This window comes from Poromitra crassiceps, assembly GCF_964638095.1.
Source record: "Poromitra crassiceps genome assembly, chromosome: 12".
Lineage (NCBI taxonomy): Eukaryota > Metazoa > Chordata > Actinopteri > Beryciformes > Melamphaidae > Poromitra > Poromitra crassiceps.
In genome coordinates, this window is record NC_139632.1 from 16,576,939 (window position 1) to 16,584,947 (window position 8,009).

Genomic DNA, 8,009 nt, shown 5'->3' on the forward strand with positions numbered 1-8,009 from the left:
GAAAAATCCTGACCATCAGGACAGCATTTGCACACACACTCACACACACACACACACACACACACACACACACACACACACAGTGTGAGCCATGATAGCAGCCCTGCAGGGTGATCCCAGCAGTGTGCACTGCACTGTACCTTTAATTTGCTACTGCGTTTATCAACATGTAAATCATACTTCCAGTGAACTCTATCGTTGATTATATCCAATTTCATAAGAAATTTAATTTCCTGTGTAGTTCAAATGATTCATACCAACTCTGACAAAACTACAGCGATGACTGTCTGTGCATTGTGAAACCATCATCTTCTGGCTCAAATCCATTTAATCTTCTTCTCACAGGTCCACACAGCCCTGGCAGGTATAGGGAGCATTGGTCGAAGACTAAAAGTCACTTGAAAAGTACACTTAAAATCCAATCGGCCCGTCGCCCGTGCCTTCTGAGGTCAAATGAACCCTTCTCTGACAAAGGCAACTAAAGAAAGACAAATACAGCTGACACAGTTCACAAATGTGTAATAGCACAGGACAAAGCAGGCCAAGATTTGGCACAGGGTTCAAATTAAACTGAATTGGCCATGACCAGCTGTGATTTGGAATAGGTCAACTGCAGACCTAGATAATGTTCCATCATGTTCCATTTGTGTAATGAATGAACAAATGTTCTCTGTCCATGAAAACAATTTAAAATAAATATCCGAAGGGTCAAGTTAGTGTCAATCCAGTGGAAAACAAGAATGACAAGTATTATTATTATTATATATTCCCCACCCAAATATTTATTGCACCATAACATAGGCTGCAAGGCAGCCAGTCTCATATGCCTGTGCAAGGACCAGGGGAAAGACACACAAGGAGGACATTAGTCTACTGGAGACTGTAGCTGCTGGATATTAAAAATAACAAAATGCTCGTCTTCTATTTACAAGCACAAATAGTCCTAGTTATTAGATGAGAATCTCCAAAGAATGTAAACTAAACCTACGAGCCAATAACAAACCACACCATGTTTAGCTTGTGATTAGTGTTTATTTACATATCGGAAGGAAATAACTACTCCCAAAACCAGTCTATCTAGAATCAGAATGATCTCAAAACGAGAATGATCTCAAAAGCTTTGTGTACAAAAGACTTTGTTGAGATATTAACACGTTGAGTGCCAATGACGAGATATCTCGGCTTACAGGATCCAACCGTTGAGTGCCAAAGACGAGATATCTCGGCTTAAAATTTTTTTTTTTTTTTTTTGACGGTGGGACATCGATCAACCCCTTTTACGTCTCCTATACCAATATTGGAGGAAGAGAATGTGTATAATCTATTTTACCGACCAGCTAAGTGGCGACAGTGCTCTCCTGACTAGAGGAAGTAGGGATGTTCATCAATTATCGAAAATCGATAATCGATCGTTAAGGATTGGAATCGATCCTGTGGCATTTGGATCGATTTTTTAATTATTAAAAAAAAAAAAATTTTTTTTTTTTTTTTTTTTTTTTGGACTAGGTTTGGGTGGAATTCGTTCCTCCTCGCCCCACTCCATTGCACAGCCGACTAACGTGAGGTGGAGCTTCATATAGTCTCTAGTTTTCTGGCTGGGCACAGGCCTTTGTGCCAACAAAACTGTTTTAAACATGGGAAATTCACACCGGCATGCGCCGGGGACAGCAGTGTTGGAGAGGAGACACATTGAAATAAAGAGTTCATTGAGGAGAACACGTTGTCTTTGGTATGTTCTGCCATAGGCATTAATTTTGTAAAAAAAAAAAAAAAAAAAAAAATTGAAAATATTGAAAATTTTCTAAGTATTAATAAAATCGATGATCGATAATTGATCGTTAATTTTCACCGATTATCGATTTTGGAAAATTTTCAAAATGAACATCCCTAAGAGGAAGGCAAGCAAAAAGCAGCCATTCTCATGAAAATGGATTTGGCGAAAACGCTTTCGTTTTCGCGCTGATTGCTGGCGATGCGGGATTGCAAATTTGCATAATAGATTACAGGTGGAACACACTTTGAAACACGCAGCATAAATATGACCAGAATCGCAAAAGCTTCATCAAAGCTCTCAACCAAAACTCCAAGAAGCGAGCAAGTCCATCCAGACTTCCTCAAACAGCGGCCGCGCAGACAGGCACAGGACAGCAGCAGCAAAGCAGTGAGACTGGTGACAAGCTTGTGACGGCCACTGCAGCCAAGAAGAACGCCCACGGAGGGAGGAGTTGGAAGCAGAGGGGGGTTTCCTGCTGTTATGGAGGAAATTACTGTTCAAAACTATTGTTTAGATGTCTGACGTCTTACTGATGCCAAAAATGAATGGTTAAAGTGACTGTTCTATCGAATTTCACAAAAAGCCGTTTATCTCTGAATAATTTTTCTGACGCTGAAACCATGCTGTATTCAACTGCTAATGCTTACATAACTACGGTACTAACTCTACAAACTAACTCTTTTAGACAGAGAAAGCACACATTCTATTAGTTCTTTTGAGATATTGTGTGTTCACAAAATCTTAGCAGAAAAGAATCCTCGGGTCTTGAAAGATGAGCCAGAATCCTCAAAAAAACCCTCTGGCACAACCTACCTACAGTAAAAAAAAAAAACGTCTGGCAGTGAATGTGTTAAGATTGCACTCACAAGCGAATGAAGCGATGAGAAAGAATATGAAAGATGGCAGCTAATTGGCAAAGATCTATTTCAGTGGTGCCTCGCATGGGAGTGCTTAGAATGTATGCTATATGCAAATATCGCCCACGCTACTTCCCCAGGTATACCACTCCGTAACATAAGCCTTGGTTTACAAGGTTGCAATGTAGACTCAAAAGATGTCATTATTATTCTTATTATTATTATTATCATCATTATTATTTAAATCACGTAGGGCTGGTTATATATCTGAGCTGAAACAATGAGACACATGGTATTCATAAGTCATCCATCAATGTGGCTGCCCATTAATATTTCTCTCATATTTCCTTCCTGGATCAGTCCCATTTTGAAATCACAATGTTTGCTTTTCTCAGAAGGATGTTGACACACTTTTTCCACAGCAAACTGAAAGGCAGAGCATTGAGGAACGCCAGAGCATGGCATGCTCTCCTGCATTTCAATCATCTCTTACACAGCTCTTATGTGGTTTGGGAGAGATCCACATAGCCCCCGGGTCTGGCTACTACTAGCTGGGACATGGGAGACTAAAAGAGCCCCCCAGCGCCGTAACAGGCTAGTTTGGGTCTTTCGACGGCGTAAAAGTGAACACTATTGCTACTTATTTCCAAACACTGTCACTCCTCCTCTCATTCTCTTCTGACTGAACATCCACATTTCTGAACTATTACCTAATGAAGGCCAGATTCTGGGAACGCAGGGACCAAATCAACCATATTACCTAGCCCCCCACTCCCCCTCCCTATCACTACTACTAGCTCCGCCCTCTTCCACTCCCCATTTTTCACTCTCACTCCAATCAGCCCACAGGCTATAAATGAGATTTATCACTGACACCAATAGAGCCAAAGTGAACGTCACTTCCTGCTTCAGCACTGTAAGAGATTTTCCTCCGCCATTTATTTTCCCATAGGCATTTCGTAAATTGCTTATAAAAATAGTTTTACTTGGTCAAACCAAACGGTTCAGCTATATTTAGAATCGGGAGAGACCGTAGAACATTTCACTCTGACCAAAACAAACATAGAAAAAATATTTTCTTTAAATCGCAATTTTTCAACGTTTTGGTCTGAGTGAAATGTTATGTGGTCTCTCCTGTTTCTAAATAGATCTGAACCGTTTGGTTTGAACAAGTAAAACTATTTTTATAAGCATTTTATGAAATGTCTATGGGAGAATAAATGACAGATAAAAATCTCTGGTACAGTGCTGCTGAAGCAGGAAGTGACGTTCACTTTGGCTCTCTATAGGAGAGGGAAGAGAAGCAGTGAGAGGCAGAGGGGAAGGGAGCAACAGAAAGTGGAGGTGTTGTACAGCGGAACACCACATCTCCATGTCACAGAGTGCAGGGGGCATGAGAGATAGGGGTGAGGCATGGATCGGGGCATCCCCCCCGCCGGTACCTCCTGTGCACCGTCCTTACTGCTCCTGTAGGCAGTAAACACAGCAACACCAACAGATCCGTGGGTCGTGCCCCTCAGGGTCTATTCTAAGCAGGCCAAGCAGGAATTGATCGTCTGACACCGTAGGGAGCTTGAGGGGAGTAAACTGAGCAGCACAATCATGCACGTGAACACATAGGCATTGTTCTTGAAGAAAATGTAACCCCCCCGACCACTAACAAGTTCTTGGATTGCTGCACTAGTAGTAGGCCTTTACACAAATTGTGAAAAGCACATCAATAAACATTGGCACTCTCCAGTTTGTCTTGATTACTGCCAAAAAAAGAAGCAAATAGGCTATATTCGGCTACATTTAAATTTGCAAAGCTATTTTCATGAATCCCATTTATTTCAGTTAACAAGACAAAAAAGTACATCATAAGCTCAAGGCATTTTTCTCTCCCTAAGTCCCTATGTTGCCACTGAGAACAGGCGTCTATTGATCCAGCAGTTGTGCTGCTCTGGGCTGTGGACAGGCCAGGGGAGAGGAAAGAGGCGGGGGTTGTGTTTTTTTAGCTTGTATTTCTGCCTGACACTCCAATAGTTAAACAGCCTGTCTGTTGCAGTTAGAGTCTATTAAGACGCCGGGGGAGAGAGAAAAATCAGGCTGCAAGAAGAATTAAGACAGCAAATGACACCAAGGCCATTGACCGCCTCACCAGGAGTAAGAGCACTCAACTAACAGGAAGCTGGTAGAGAAACATGGCTTGTTGTCATTCACTTCACAATCAGCAAATAGTCGCCTTCAACAAAAGGGAAATGACATAAGTGGAAAAATAGCCAGCCACCATGGCAACCATGTCAAGGGCTGCAGGCAATAAAGACACTGGAATCTGAAGGGTGGATTTTGCAGGAGAGAAAAACAGGAGACAGCTTTGTTCGAGCTCTTATTAATTTCTGACTGGTCACTAATCCACTCCTCTGCATCTCCTCAAAATGTCCCAAAGACTTTTGGCTTATGCGTCACGTAATTGATGAGAGCTTTCCCAACATTTCTGGGGCAATGTGTATTTTCTATCATAACGTACAAGCGTAATGAGCTTCAGTGGCGTGTCTGTCTACCCTCTGTTCTCCTTGTGTAAGAAACGTAGACTATAACCAGCCTCAGTACAACAATGAATCCCCCCTCTGTACAAGTACAGGCAGGCCTTTAAAACAGCACCGAGACTCAAATGTCTAGTGTGCTGGCTACATGTCAATAAACCGATGCATTCATATGGAAAGCTAAAAAGCAGGGATGCAAACTCATGGAGAGTGAAAAAAATGAGATACCAGTACAGAAACAAAACAACTCGAATCACTTAAGTGCTGTTGCATCCCTGAAAAGAGTCCACTGAAGTACACAAAGACAAGTGATGTGCACAAAATGTTGGCTGCTCTTGTAGTGCATTGATGGCACCAAGAAAGTGGACTGCTCTGCTCCTGGACTTTTCACCCACTAGATTCTTTATTTGAGCTGGTTAGAAAAAACATCACTATCACCTCGGTAGTTGACTGACAACTATAACGTTAACTTTAACGCTACCTATACCTAGTAAAATAGCTTAACAAGGAGAACTACAGTGGTTCTATCTAGCCGGACTCAGGTGAGCAGTGAGTTTTCGCTAAAACGGTAGGTTCGAATGATTCCCTTCATTCGACCGATTCAGTCCAAGTTTTAGCATACACACATATACAGCCCGCCATGATAAAAAATCACACGATTTACACGACGTTTCCAAACAATCAATAACTTGTTAGCTATGTTGACGACTTCTACATTCTTTCCCAAGTGTTTGGCATCTCGGAAAGGTTGATGAGCACACTGGTCAGCAGCACAGCACAAAGGAAGGCTGCTAAAGCTCTCCATAGCGCTACTGGCTACGAGTGTTAGCTCGCCGAGGACGACAAAGGATAACCTTAGCTGGCGTTAGCGAGCATGCTAAGGTTGGCTACGAACAAATTCTGATTTGTTCAAGTCAGTTTCACAGTAACATAATCACATAATACGAAAGATGTATCATGTAGTTTGGTAATACCATATTACTTCTGATCGCTATTTGCGCTAGCCAGATTAGCATAGCTCATAGCTGTTTTCTGACTCTGGGTACGCTCGTTTTGTATGTCAATGGTCTGCCTGCCTAGGCTATGGAGTTAGTTAACGCTACATCACTATCTATTTGACTAAAGAAATGCTTTGATGAATTGAGTCAGAGAAGAAATCTTAATGTATATATCACATTAGATTGCCAAGTTAGCTTCAGTAGCGTGATCATTTTTTGCAAGCCTGCATCATAATAGCAATGCTATCAAGAACACTATAGCTAACTAGCAATTACTTGCCCTTTCTTCATTGTGTGCCATAATGTAGAGAGCTGCCTCTATGTCTCTTCATTTGATATATCTGACCACACAACCTAGCTTTCCTCGGTCTCGACTCATCCTAACGGTACGATAACGTTACATTTCCCAGATGGAAATCGCCCAAGAACCGGCGTACTCCGTCGTAGGAAACGTGTGCGCCTAGGAGAGGCTGTCTAGAACGCATCTTGTAGAAAGGTAATTGCCGATGTGTCGCTTGGTTATAAAATATCATTGAAATACACTTACCATTAACGTTTTACTTATTCTTAATCCAATCTCAGCGTCCACTGGGTGATTTTAAACGAACACTCGCGTCAAATTAACAGAAACAAGGAATTTTATACAACTTATTCTTCCTAGTTGTTTTCTCCACTTCCTGATTGAGACGCTGCCATTTTGAATAGCGAAAGCAGATATTTCCGTTGCTGTCGTCACGCAGTACCCCTTGTTGATTGTGGACCTCAAAACCCAGCCAGAAATAGCGCACCACAATAATCTTGTATAATGTAGGCACGTCTACATGAATGCAACAAGTTCGACTGCGATAATGATGATAACTGATGACAGGGAAGAAATCAATGAGAGTTGATTGCCAGCACATTCAATTGGGTTAGGATCCAGTTAAACAGGCCAGACATGATGATGATACTACTACCACTACTACTACTACTACTACTACTACTACTAGGCTACTACTACGAATAACAACAACAACAACAACAACAACAACAACAACAACAACAATATAATAGTAACAACAACAATAATCTTTGTTGATGGAATACTTATCCAAAATTACAAAGATCAATTGGTATCAAATCTGAGCAATAAATAAAAACTGAACAATAAATTAAGAACAACAAATTAATGAAATTGCACAGAATAGGCAATAATGAAAAAAAATACAATACAAAATACAAATCATATTTAAAGTTTAAGCTAGTCTTAAAGTGTGTTTTTAAAAGGACACTGAGTTGGTTTTGTTTTCACTGGAGGACACTGACTGGCTGTGCGTCTACAGGCCTTTGTTACAGAGAGCTTGACCACCCTAATGTTTAGTAAGGCTGTGGTGCCACCAAAATATCACATCCTGTGCTTGATCTTGAACCATGGTTAATGGATGAAATTGATCATTTTTGCCTATAGCCTAGTGTACAATGTGTCCACTGTCCAGCGATTAAGTGGAAAACAAAGTGTGTAAACTATGACCCAGTCAGTGATCAACATAATGGCAAATATCTTATAATATGAAAACAAATTCCAATATATTTTCAGAAAAGCATAACTTTATAGGCTACTATCCCCTTTTAAAATGCCCTATATTCATTTGACTTTACTCTCTTAATTACTTTGATACCTACAACTCTATGATATACAGTATATGATATGAACTTGTTGTAAAACATTGTGTCAGCCTAAAAACTTGAGTGTGTACCATTACCGTACTTATCCTTTGGACTCATTTTGACAGTCTTGGATGTGCTGATTCAGCTTCACACTATCCTGTTTTGTTTCTGCTATTAACGGCTTAAGAATGATTTTGTCAGCAAAAGT

At 40.8% G+C, this 8,009-nt stretch overlaps 1 protein-coding gene across 1 annotated transcript in view; it reads right to left on the bottom strand.

Annotated features, from left to right (window-relative positions):
• Window positions 1-6,826, bottom strand: part of sbno2b (strawberry notch homolog 2b) — an 85,795-nt gene extending 78,969 nt beyond the window's left edge. Inside the window, exon 1 of the mRNA XM_083647847.1 lies at window positions 6,702-6,826. The gene's annotated coding sequence lies outside the window, so the exon portion shown is untranslated. The remainder of the gene's footprint in view (window positions 1-6,701) is intronic.
• Between the last annotated feature and the right edge of the window lie 1,183 nt (window positions 6,827-8,009).